Source organism: Haliotis cracherodii, unplaced genomic scaffold, assembly GCF_022045235.1.
Source record: "Haliotis cracherodii isolate W230 unplaced genomic scaffold, xgHalCrac1.p SCAF_17, whole genome shotgun sequence".
Taxonomy (NCBI): domain Eukaryota; kingdom Metazoa; phylum Mollusca; class Gastropoda; order Lepetellida; family Haliotidae; genus Haliotis; species Haliotis cracherodii.
Window position 1 is genome coordinate 15420563 of NW_027266272.1, and position 13404 is coordinate 15433966.

Here is a 13404-nt window from a genome sequence, read left to right on the forward strand (position 1 = left end):
TGACTGACTAGTTCTACACAGCCCCCACAGTGTGATGACCTGACTAGTTCTACATAGCTCACACAATGTGATGACCTGACTAGTTCTACATAGCTCACACAATGTGATGACCTGACTAGTTATACAAAGCCCCCACAATGTGATGACCTCACTAGTTCTACACATCTCCCACAATTTGATGACCTGACTGACTAGTTCTACACAGCCCCCACAGTGTGATGACCTCACTAGTTCTACATAGCCCCCACAATGTGATGACCTGACTGACTAGTTCTACATAGCCCCCACAATGTGATGACCTGACTGACTAGTTCTACATAGCCCCCACAATGTGATGACCTGACTGACTAGTTCTACATAGCCCCCACAATGTGATGACCTCACTAGTTCTACACAGCCCCCACAATGTGATGACCTGACTGACTAGTTCTACACATCCCCCACAGTGTGATGACCTGACTGACTAGTTCTACACAGCCCCCACAATGTGATGACCTGACTGACTAGTTCTACACAGCCCCCACAATGTGATGACCTGACTGACTAGTTCTACACAGCCCCCACAATGTGATGACCTGACTGACTAGTTCTACACATCCCCCACAGTGTGATGACCTGACTAGTTCTACACATCCCCCACAGTGTGATGACCTGACTGACTAGTTCTACATAGCCCCCACAATGTGATGACCTGACTGACTAGTTCTACACATCCCCCACAATGTGATGACCTGACTGACTAGTTCTACACAGCCCCCACAATGTGATGACCTGACTGACTAGTTCTACACATCCCCCACAGTTTATGACCTCACTAGTTCTACACATCCCCCACAGTGTGATGACCTGACTGACTAGTTCTACACAGCCCCCACAATGTGATGACCTGACTAGTTCTACACATCCCCCACAGTGTGATGACCTGACTGACTAGTTCTACACAGCCCCCACAGTGTGATGACCTGACTGACTAGTTCTACACATCCCCCACAGTGTGATGACCTGACTGACTAGTTCTACACAGCCCCCACAATGTGATGACCTGACTGACTAGTTCTACACATCCCCCACAGTGTGATGACCTGACTAGTTCTACACAGCCCCCACAGTGTTATGACCTGACAAGTTCTACACAGCCCCCACAATGTGATGACCTGACTGTTCTACATAGCTCACACAGTGTGGTGACCTGACTAGTTCTACATAGCCCACAACTTGAAATGTTCTAACTCATATGTGTCAAAACAAGACAGTTACAGGAGTTAATACTCACTAAACTCCCAGCCGTCTTAGCAAGGCAAGGCAATTCTTTGTGCAGAGTTGTGCAGAGTTGCATCTCTTTGGCACGTCAGAAACCAGTGATCCAGGGTTCAAATCCTGGTTTGCCCCAGTTAAATTTCTGGGTTTGTCAGCACCATACCCATACTCATGGGTTTCACTGAAGTCACAAATGTCTGTGACCTGCATCACTTCGAACTTTCCTCCCACATTAAGCTGATATAACTGGAATACTATTCAAAGCAGCATTGACTATTTCATTGTCATGTCATTGTTATGATCATGAATGTAGTGATAACTAGTGCTGGTACTGAATATAGTAACTTGTGTTATCCTTATCATGAACACAGTGATGATAACTTGTATCATGAACACAGTGATGACATTAACTTACAACATGTAACAATTACTCCCTCTAATTCAATAATGAACATTCCCTGCAAATGGACCCTTTATGATTGAAGAATTTGGGATTCTGAAATGTAGTGAGTTGCCAGTGCTGGTCTCTAATAGACACTAGGTCAATGGCTTAAGAGAGATAATAAACACCCGGGCGTCTACTAGAGGAAATAAGGTACTTGAGTATTATTACCAACTCACCTTTCATTGGGTATTTGATAGGCATTTAGAAGTTGGTCCTTCATAGAGGCACAGGATAGATGGATTTCAGATTCTGTTCCTTATGCATATTTACAGGGACTTGTTGCATGTTCATCAGTTGTAATTTATTCATGTCGTTCATTCAAAACTTGCTGAGAAAGTTATCCTCAACATTGACTGGAGCAGAAGCTTATAATTGTGGGTTCGAATCCCGGTTTGTCCTGATTATGTTTCTAGGTTTGTCAGCACCATACCCGTGCTGATATAACTGGAATACTATTCAAAGCAGCATTGACTATTTCATTGTCATGTCATTGTTATGATCATGAATGTAGTGATAACTAGTGCTGGTACTGAATATAGTAACTTGTGTTATCCTTATCATGAACACAGTGATGATAACTTGTATCATGAACACAGTGATGATAACTTGTGTCATGAACACAGTGATTATAGCTTGTATCATGAACACAGTGATGATAACTTGTATCATGAACACTTTGATGATAGCTTGTATCATGAACACTTTGATGATAAGTTGTATCATGAACACAGTGATTATAGCTTGTATCATGGACACAGGGATGATAACTTGTATCATGAACACAGTGATGATAGCTTGTATCATGAACACAGTGATGATAACTTGTATCATGAACACAGTGATTATAACTTGTATCATGGACACAGTGATGATAACTTGTATCATAAACACAGTGATGATAGCTTGTATCATGAACACAGTGATGATAACTTGTGTCATGAACACAGTGATTATAGCTTGTATCATGAACACAATGATGATAACTTGTATCATGAACACAGTGATGATAACTTGTGTCATGAACACAGTGATGATAACTTGTGTCATGAACACAGTGATGATAACTTGTGTCATGAACACAGTGATTATAGCTTGTATCATGAACACAGTGATGATAAGTTGTATCATGAACACTTTGATGATAACTTGTATCATGAACACAGTGATGATAACTTGTATCATGAACACTGTGATGATAGCTTGTATCATGAACACAGTGATGATAACTTGTGTCATGAACACAGTGATCATAACTTGTATCATGAACACAGTGATGATTACTTGTATCATGAGCCTGTTTGTTCCCATTGCACACAGACCTCATGAACAGTGTCCATGATGTTTAAGGTCCAGTGCCTGATTCTACTTAAGAAACCTTTCAGTAACCCACCAAAATATGTATAAAACGTATTGGAATGTTAAACCATGCTGTAGAAAACTAGTTTTGATGTTATTCAGACTTTGTTATTGAACAGAAAGAAATAGTTGCTCTCAGTTTGTCTTAGGACAGCTTGCCCAAACACACCCGTCACTTAACAACTTGCATGTGTTTTGGTGAATCTCGTGGTCTTCATGCTCAGTATCTGTAGACTGACTAGGTTCAACAACTTAACGTAACAGTTGACATAGTATCGCTGAGGAACGAAAACATCCGTGGGACTCAATCAGGGGTTTGCTTTAATAAATTACAAAAAAACTTTTTTTTTATTGAAAGTGGTTATTATTCACACTTTTGGTGAATGTGTAGAAATGGTGTACTTTGGGGGCTTTATTTATTGGTTAAAAAAGGATTGTGTGTTTGTTTTAGCTTCATTAAATTTTAGACATTATTTTTTAAACTTGTTTCCAACTGCTGTTGTTTGTTCTATGAAATATGGTTTGCATATACTGCCATTGACAACCCAAATCCTGATTCTTACAAAATACGGAGAATTTACAAAGCCTTATCACATATATTTTCTTGTTTATGTAAACTTTGTGATATATTTATTGACATTGATACTGCTGCTGATTAAGTTTCGCCTCAGTGTTCATGATCTACACCTCTTGGTTTCATGCACTTCTGTCAGGAAAGGGGAACACTGTATTTTTCTCTTTTAGAAGCCGAGCCTCCAACACATTGGAGTATTTACCGAGTCACAATTCCGGGTCACACGTTCTCTGTCCAAAACATATTCGCAGGTCCTCTATTAGACGCCGGTTCTCTAATATGACATTAACTTACAACATGTAACAATTACTCCCTCTAATTCAATAATGAACATTCCCTGCAAATGGACCCTTTATGATTGAAGAATTTGGGATTCTGAAATGTAGTGAGTTGCCAGTGCTGGTCTCTAATAGACACTAGGTCAATGGCTTAAGAGAGATAATAAACACCCGGGCGTCTACTAGAGGAAATAAGGTACTTGAGTATTATTACCAACTCACCTTTCATTGGGTATTTGATAGGCATTTAGAAGTTGGTCCTTCATAGAGGCACAGGATAGATGGATTTCAGATTCTGTTCCTTATGCATATTTACAGGGACTTGTTGCATGTTCATCAGTTGTAATTTATTCATGTCGTTCATTCAAAACTTGCTGAGAAAGTTATCCTCAACATTGACTGGAGCAGAAGCTTATAATTGTGGGTTCGAATCCCGGTTTGTCCTGATTATGTTTCTAGGTTTGTCAGCACCATACCCGTGCTTGTGGGTTTCACCGAAGTGATAAATGTCTGAGGCCTGCATCACTTGGGGCTTTCCTCCCATATTAAGCTGACATGCTGCGATATAACTGGAATACTGTTAAAAGCTGTGTTAAACCTACCTCACTCACTCACTCACTCATATTCTTAAATACATTTCTTTGGGAAACAGATCGCTTCCAGTGAATTTTCATAACTGAACGCTTAATAAGAAACACTGAAGTCTTTCAAGGGGACGCTGGTATTGTGGAATGGTAAGGGTCATTGTAGGGGGTGTTCTACTTGTTGATTATTGTAAATATTATGATTGTAGATCGTCAGATGTCCAAGGTGTTTTTAGTCTCAATATTAGTCTTGTGATGTATGATATTAGGTGTTAGCATTCAGGCCACCTTCGACATGACATTTTACGTTTATCTGATCCAAAATAGATTTTGTACTCAACATTCCTCTCTACATGCCGATCTGACAAACACACCTTGGCCCTGCTCCACAAAGCAATCTTAGCGTTGAGATGATTGTAACTCCCATTCTTTAACATGGCCTTACGACAGGCGTGGCGCTACAATTGCTTCGTGGAATGAGGCCGAGGTTGCATACTTTGACCTCAGAAGCTGAGTGAAGGATTCTTGTTTCCTTGAGCCAATAGGATGTCTGCCTCATAAAGGATTCTGCTTCATTTCTTACCGGCTTGATTTGGAAGTTTGGATTGTAATAAAAGGATTCTTGGTTCCTTCAGCCAATCAGATGTCAGCTTCCAAAATGGTTCAGCTTCATTTCTTTTCCAGCTTTTGGGGAAATTTTGATTTTAACTAAAGTAAACCCACACAGAACTTAAATTATCCTGTTATGGCACTTTGGGTGGAGATGACATCTTGCTCAGACACAGCGGTGTATACAATAGCCACAGTATAATGGCATGGCCTTTATTATTTACATTTGGAACTAGCTAATTAAGATTGTTTTTGAGATACGGAAATCAGATTGCACACACTCATACTAAGAATATGGAATCTTTGACGCTGATTGACTGATCAGAAAATTCACCTGACACAACCTCCAATGGTTGTCAGATCTTCATGCAGAGAGGGATTGTATCAGAGTAATAGATCTGATTTTAATGGGATTGAATGCTATTCTTAGAAAACAGTGGTTGTTTACATGCATGGATTGTTCACATGGGTGTGTGGTAGTGTTAAAATGGGTATAAGTGAATAGAGTTTGGTGCTTGAGATTTTTTCTTTTTTTCTTCACATACGTTTCTAATGAATTTGAATACTTGTGTTTTATTTATTTAGTATGCCAGTAGTTTTAATTGAACCACCAGTCTCTAGATCATTTCCAGTAAAACATTTATTTGGATCTGGGCAAATGTTTGACACATGTGGAATCCTACATTGCCATGAATGTGAAGTACAAATCCATAACAGACTGACATATATATGTATCTCTAAGAATTGTATATTTTTTTTTATTTGGCCAAATTTTTTTAGCTGTTTATCTGCCAGCTTATGAATGTTGCCTTTATATGTGAACGGATCTTAGACATTTTATATTTTATTTTATAATCTTTTTGTTATTATTTTGTACTTTCAGCTTTGTATTTGTGTATGTAACTCCTGAATTAAGTTGTCTCAATATCAAAATTATTTTTTATTTTATGAATTTATCTTTATCATGTAATTAGCATGCATTTAATAATGAATGATCAGTTCCATTTTCTTGGAATTTTCCAGTGTTTATGCATTGTTGCATTTGTTTAGTCAGACTTAAAAAGGAATCTCTGTTTTACAGAATAGATGATAAAAAGATTACTATACAATAAAACCAAATTCACAGATTGAAACTCGTTGTGTTATGTGTTGCAACAAACTCCGAAAGCAGAAGTTGGGTTGTTTCTGTGTGTGTTTCTTGACTGATTTTGAATATGTGTTTCAGCATTTTGCAAAAGGAACAATAAAAAATGTACTCTTGCATGATCAACAAGTAGAACACCCCCTACAATGACCCTTACCATTCCACAATACCAGCGTCCCCTTGAAAGACTTCAGTGTTTCTTATTAAGCGTTCAGTTATGAAAATTCACTGGAAGCGATCTGTTTCCCAAAGAAATGTATTTAAGAATATGAGTGAGTGAGTGAGTGAGGTAGGTTTAACACAGCTTTTAACAGTATTCCAGTTATATCGCAGCATGTCAGCTTAATATGGGAGGAAAGCCCCAAGTGATGCAGGCCTCAGACATTTATCACTTCGGTGAAACCCACAAGCACGGGTATGGTGCTGACAAACCTAGAAACATAATCAGGACAAACCGGGATTCGAACCCACAATTATAAGCTTCTGCTCCAGTCAATGTTGAGGATAACTTTCTCAGCAAGTTTTGAATGAACGACATGAATAAATTACAACTGATGAACATGCAACAAGTCCCTGTAAATATGCATAAGGAACAGAATCTGAAATCCATCTATCCTGTGCCTCTATGAAGGACCAACTTCTAAATGCCTATCAAATACCCAATGAAAGGTGAGTTGGTAATAATACTCAAGTACCTTATTTCCTCTAGTAGACGCCCGGGTGTTTATTATCTCTCTTAAGCCATTGACCTAGTGTCTATTAGAGACCAGCACTGGCAACTCACTACATTTCAGAATCCCAAATTCTTCAATCATAAAGGGTCCATTTGCAGGGAATGTTCATTATTGAATTAGAGGGAGTAATTGTTACATGTTGTAAGTTAATGTCATATTAGAGAACCGGCGTCTAATAGAGGACCTGCGAATATGTTTTGGACAGAGAACGTGTGACCCGGAATTGTGACTCGGTAAATACTCCAATGTGTTGGAGGCTCGGCTTCTAAAAGAGAAAAATACAGTGTTCCCCTTTCCTGACAGAAGTGCATGAAACCAAGAGGTGTAGATCATGAACACTGAGGCGAAACTTAATCAGCAGCAGTATCAATGTCAATAAATATATCACAAAGTTTACATAAACAAGAAAATATATGTGATAAGGCTTTGTAAATTCTCCGTATTTTGTAAGAATCAAGATTTGGGTTGTCAATGGCAGTATATGCAAACCATATTTCATAGAACAAACAACAGCAGTTGGAAACAAGTTTAAAAAATAATGTCTAAAATTTAATGAAGCTAAAACAAACACACCAATGGCGGACAGACAGGCCTGTTACCCCCTGTGAGATTATGGCCGCAATATTGGTATGTGGTACACTCTCTCAAACAACCAACACCAGATATGATATACATCTTTATTTCAATAATATGGTAGAACCATGCACCTACACAGAAGGCAATATTGGTCATAGATGACATGGTACAAGGGGATACCTAGGCAGATTGGTGAGGTAACAGTTGACACAGATGCTCAACATACAGAAATATATTAAAGTATCCTTCAATACTCATTCTCATCAGTTAAATTAAAAACTTCTTCCACTCTTGGATTTGAGCAGATCAATGAAAAAGAAATAATTCCTTCATGTGCATGATTGTCCAAAGACTCTTCATGAACAAGAGTCATGTCCGCTCATTTCTTTGAAGACAAATCAACCAAGAATGGATCGGAAAGATAAAACTTAAATATTATGCCTAAAAGTACCATTACTAACAAATCAGCAGACAAATTATAGTGATATCAACTGCCAGCAGGGGAAAAAGTGTAAGCATGTGAGGGGTTGGGTTTGCCCAAGTGGAAGAAGGCATCCGGCATATAATAACAAGCAGGTTGAAGCAGCAATGAAACAATGTGGAAGCAGTATTGAAGTATGGTTGACGCAGCACTGAAGCACTGGTGTCATGGAAGTCCCACATGATATAATTCTAAGTAAAATGAGATCTTTTACTCCGAAACAATACCTCTCTTTAAGGATCTAAGGACACCTCTGAAAAGAGGTCTTGTCAAATGAACTTTCTGATCAGCCATTCAGCGTCAAAGCGTCTCAATTCTCGGTATCAGTGAGCGAAGCATTCATACAAGCATACTTTAAGGAAGAGAATTTATTGGATGTCAACTTCTTTATTATGAGGAATACAACGTTTCGGGTTACATGCTTAATCATTCACCTGATGAAGGAGTAAGCATATACTCCGAAACGTTGTGTTCCTCATAATAAAAAAGTTGAAATCCATAAATTCTCTTCCTTATGTGTATCACTTCTAAATGCCTTTCAAACACCAGCATATCTTATTTCTGCATCTTAACGAACTGTATACAAACTTATTCACTGTATCCATGTACATAATGAAGGCAGCGCCATCATATTGTTGTGGACATTTTATACACCATCGTTTCTGAGCTGTGTGGCATGTGCACCCCAAAGGGAGTACCACTGAAGGCCTATTTATGACCTGCATGGGTTTCCTTTGCTAATTATCATTTCCAAATTGACGACGTAAAGAAATGAAGCTGACATCGGACTGGCTCAAGACCCCACACAGCCTTCATTTAGATAGGGCGATCCAAGGTCCTCAGAGGGCTATTGTACTTGTGTAACTGATCTGATTTTAATGAGATTGTACATCATATGAAGTTTTAATGCGTAGACACTCCAATCCCATCCTTGGAACCTGAGTAATACAATGGAACATGGAACTCTTCCCAATAACAAACTCATCAGATAATCCAAGCACCTGTCTCCAAGAGAAATATTAACAATACTGTTTTTACAACAAAATAGTGGAATTCAAATGTGATAATTAGCAAATGTCATGTGTAGAATGTGCAGAATACAGAATACAAACAAAAAAAAGTCAACAACTTCAAGGCTAATATGTCGGGCCAATGTTAGAGAGACGAGGACATGTGGAGAATATAGAACCAGCCCAAACCTGGTTTTTAAGATATTTGTACACGAAATAATTCATCTGAAATTAACTGACCATTAGTAAACAAGTAAACATTACACTCTGTTTACTCTCCCATGTTGAAAACAGTACACTCTTACCATCTGTTTACCCCTGCCCTCTAGTAAACAGTACACTCTTACCATCTGTTTACCCTTGCCCCGTAGTAAACAGTACTCTCTTACAGTCTGTTTTCCCCTGTCCCGTAGTAAACAGTACACTCTTACCATCTGTTTACCCCTGCCCTGTAGTAAACAGTTCACTCTTACCATCTGTTTTCCCCCGTCCCGTAGTAAACAGTACACTCTTACCATGTTTTCCCCTGCCCCGTAGTAAACAGTACACTCTTACCATCTGTTTTCCTCTGCCCTGTAGTAAACAGTACACTCTTACAGTCTGTTTACCCCTGCCCTGTAGTAAACAGTACACTCTTACCATCTGTTTTCCCCCGTCCCGTAGTAAACAGTATACTCTTACCATGTTTTCCCCTGCCCCGTAGTAAACAGTACACTCTTACCATCTGTTTTCCTCTGCCCTGTAGTAAACAGTTCACTCTTACCATCTGTTTACCCCTGTCCCGTAGTAAACAGTACACTCTTACCATCTGTTTACCCCTGCCCTGTAGTAAACAGTACACTCTTACCATCTGTTTACCCCTGCCACGTAGTAAACAGTACACTCTTACCATCTGTTTACCCCTGCCCTGTAGTAAACAGTACACTCTTACCATCTGTTTACCCCTGCCCCGTAGTAAACAGTACACTCTTACCATCTGTTTACCCCTGCCCTGTAGTAAACAATTCACTCTTACAATCTGTTTACCCCTGCCCCATAGTAACAGTACACTCTTACCATCTGTTTACCCCTGCCCCATAGTAAACAGTACACTCTTACCATCTGTTTACCCCTGCCACGTAGTAAACAGTACACTCTTACCATCTGTTTACCCCTGCCCCGTAGTAAACAGTACACTCTTACTGTCTGTTTACCCCTGACCTGTAGTAAACAGTACACTCTTACCATCTGTTTACCCCTGCCCTGTAGTAAACAGTACACTCTTACTGTCTGTTTACCCCTGCCCAGTGAGTGGTTGGTTCTGACAATACCTCCACTAGCTGATTTGAACACAAGTGAGAAATGATGAGGGACATTTTTTAGTTCCTTCTTAAGCCACATAAAAAATATTTCTTGTTTCCCCATTATCAACCCATCCTAAATACCCAGATCCTAGGATAATAAGTAAATGTTCTGCATGCTAAATATGCTTCATGTTCTGCATTTTAGAGCTATATTTCTTACTGAAGTTGCACATTTTGATGTGATGTATTTTCTAAAAAAAAAGGTCACTTGAACATAGTCTCAAACATACTTCTTTACATCATTGTTATTATTTGGTACAATTATGAATTAAGCATGGTGTGGTTGGGAAATAGAAATATAAAGTGAAATACAAATTCAACCCACCTACCCATTATCCTAAATAAAAAGTGATGAGAATGTTTTTCTTTGTCTTTATACGTGGCCTGCACAGACCTTTCACCACCAGTCCCATCAAAAACAGATCTTAGTTCTCGCTACCGCTGAACAAAAATCTGTGGACATCCCATTACAGGTCACATCAAAACGACCTTTCAACTGACCAATCAGAGCGTCGCTTACCAGATCAGGAAAGCGACAGTCGGAATGTTTTCTCCAATCATGCAACCTCTAACAAGTTAAGACAGGGTATTTCAAGTGGCAGTTAGAGGCTGTACAACCGATTCCATCAAATGGGATAAGGGAATAGGCTTTTGATAGCCCTAGGAAGTACTGCCATACAATCTCAGCCATCTATTAGACATTCCAGAAAGTTCTTTTGTTCTTGATTCAAAATTTAAATAATGAACTTTGTCAAAATATTTTTCGAAGCATAGTCTAGAATTGAAGTCGCCAGTTTGAATCTAGTGCTGTATAGCTCGAGAAAGTTGCTTTCTGATTGGCTAATGTTGGCTCCTTGTTAGTCATTGGTTGGTCGAAGTTGGCAAAAGGTCGTTCTGACATCACCCTTAATGGGATGTCCTCAGATCTTTGTTTAGCAGTAGCGAGAACTGAGATCTTATTTTAATGAGATTGTTTCACCACAATATATACATGAGTATTAATGACATACACACATACAGGCCACAGCAACATTTGTATACAACTAATAATAGTTGATATTTCACTGTACAAACAAAACAGACAATTTCTTTAAAACAATATCTATATACTACACAAAATATGTTAATGACTACCCAATTTTTTCATATAACTACAGGAAATCTGACAAGATTGACAATAGAAATACAAACGTCAGGTGGGCCTTAACTTTATTTGAGTAGTATGTTTAAAGAAACCATGAATATACATCCATCAACATGATGAACCAACAAGTGTCTGGGATATTAAGTTTGGCCAAAAACATTTTTGGACCTGACCAGCAGGTTATGTTTGTTCAAAGTTTGTAAGTATATTTTTTTTAAATTTCACAATTTGACCAATAAGGGGATACAGATAACAGCTGGTTGTCACGGAAACACTGCTACCTCACCATATACAGAGCCACCTTAAGAAATATCCTCAAGTTCAGTCCTGAAGGAACACCAGACTCTGACTGGGAGTGAATGTACATATTCATAGAATATAGAGCACATTGGTCTTGCCCCAGCAGAAGGTGTGAAGTGATGAGGCCACGATGGCCATTGTTAATGAGAAGATTGTCTCTTGTCTTTGTCAAAACACAGCACAAACGATGCAGTATTTTCAATATATGTAATATTGACAATTTAAGGCAGCACCAGTTATCACCAAAATACACAATAAGAACGAATTCACAAATATGTTACAATACCGAAAAAAGCATAAAACAGTTCTGAAAAATGACAACACTCTCAATAAGTCTTGACCTATGATTCAAGCCATCACCACTAATTAGCAATAATAGCATATACTAAACACTACTAAAAAAGCTATAGCAATGCCATTACAGGAGATGTTTGATGTCAGGTATTAGCTTCTAAATACTGATGACTCATATAAACATAATAGATTAATGTCATCATAACAACTATGTCAATCCCTAGATAAAGAATGTCTGCTGCTAGGGGTTGTTTGTGCTCAGTGCACAGCTTGAAATGTATGTATTGGAGTGATCTAACCACATATTTTAAGTCATTCCTTCACCTGTACGAAAGCAGTGTCTATGTCTTTATCATCAACAACTGGCTTGGACGGGAGATATCTGTCGGGACACAACTCTGCATGGCGAATTGTGGCGCCTTAGACGTCTGGGCCACTTGGAGCAGGTTGCTAAATAGGTTGAATGATAAAGTCTTGATAGGATGCAGGAATGGATAAGCTCCTTCTGTGAACCTGTTAATGGTCACAGTCTGAGATACATGTTTTGGCAACACTTAATTCCCATCCCTGAACGTATGAAGACATACCTTGTCATCCCATGACAACTCATTGCTGTTTTCAAATATTTTGACCTGAACAATTGATTGAGTGAGGAGGTTCTACATCGCTTTTAGCAATATTCCAGCAATATCACAGCAGGGAACACCAGCAATAGATGCACACATTGTACCCATTTGCGGACTTAAACCCAGGCCTTTGGCGTGAAGAGCAAAAGCTTTCACCACTAGGCTACTCCACCGACCTGACCAAGGAAATCTCACTTTGTAGACATCACACACTGTTCATGAAGGTTTTGAACAGTTTGTTTCGTTGACAGGAATCAAAGATCCGATATTTTGTATTTCATGATATACCCCAACCCTCAAACACTTTGTTTATATTATCTGGTGATCTTAGAGATATGCAATCACAGGAATAATGGTTCTATTCTAAAACTAATCATTCATCTATATGTATGTACATCACAACGAACATTAACAAATACATGAAACAAATAATAGATATCAAATCTTGTTCAATCATAAACTGTCATAAATTATGAAACATAATTTCATAATAATTTCAAAAGCATGAAATCTTCAAAACATCTGTCAACCACCAACGTCAAGAGAGGACTAGTTGCACACACACATCCACCCCAATAGAGAAAAGGCATCTTTAACATGTTCAAGAGGCAAGGTTAACTCACTATTATGAACGTCCAGTTTCCACCCC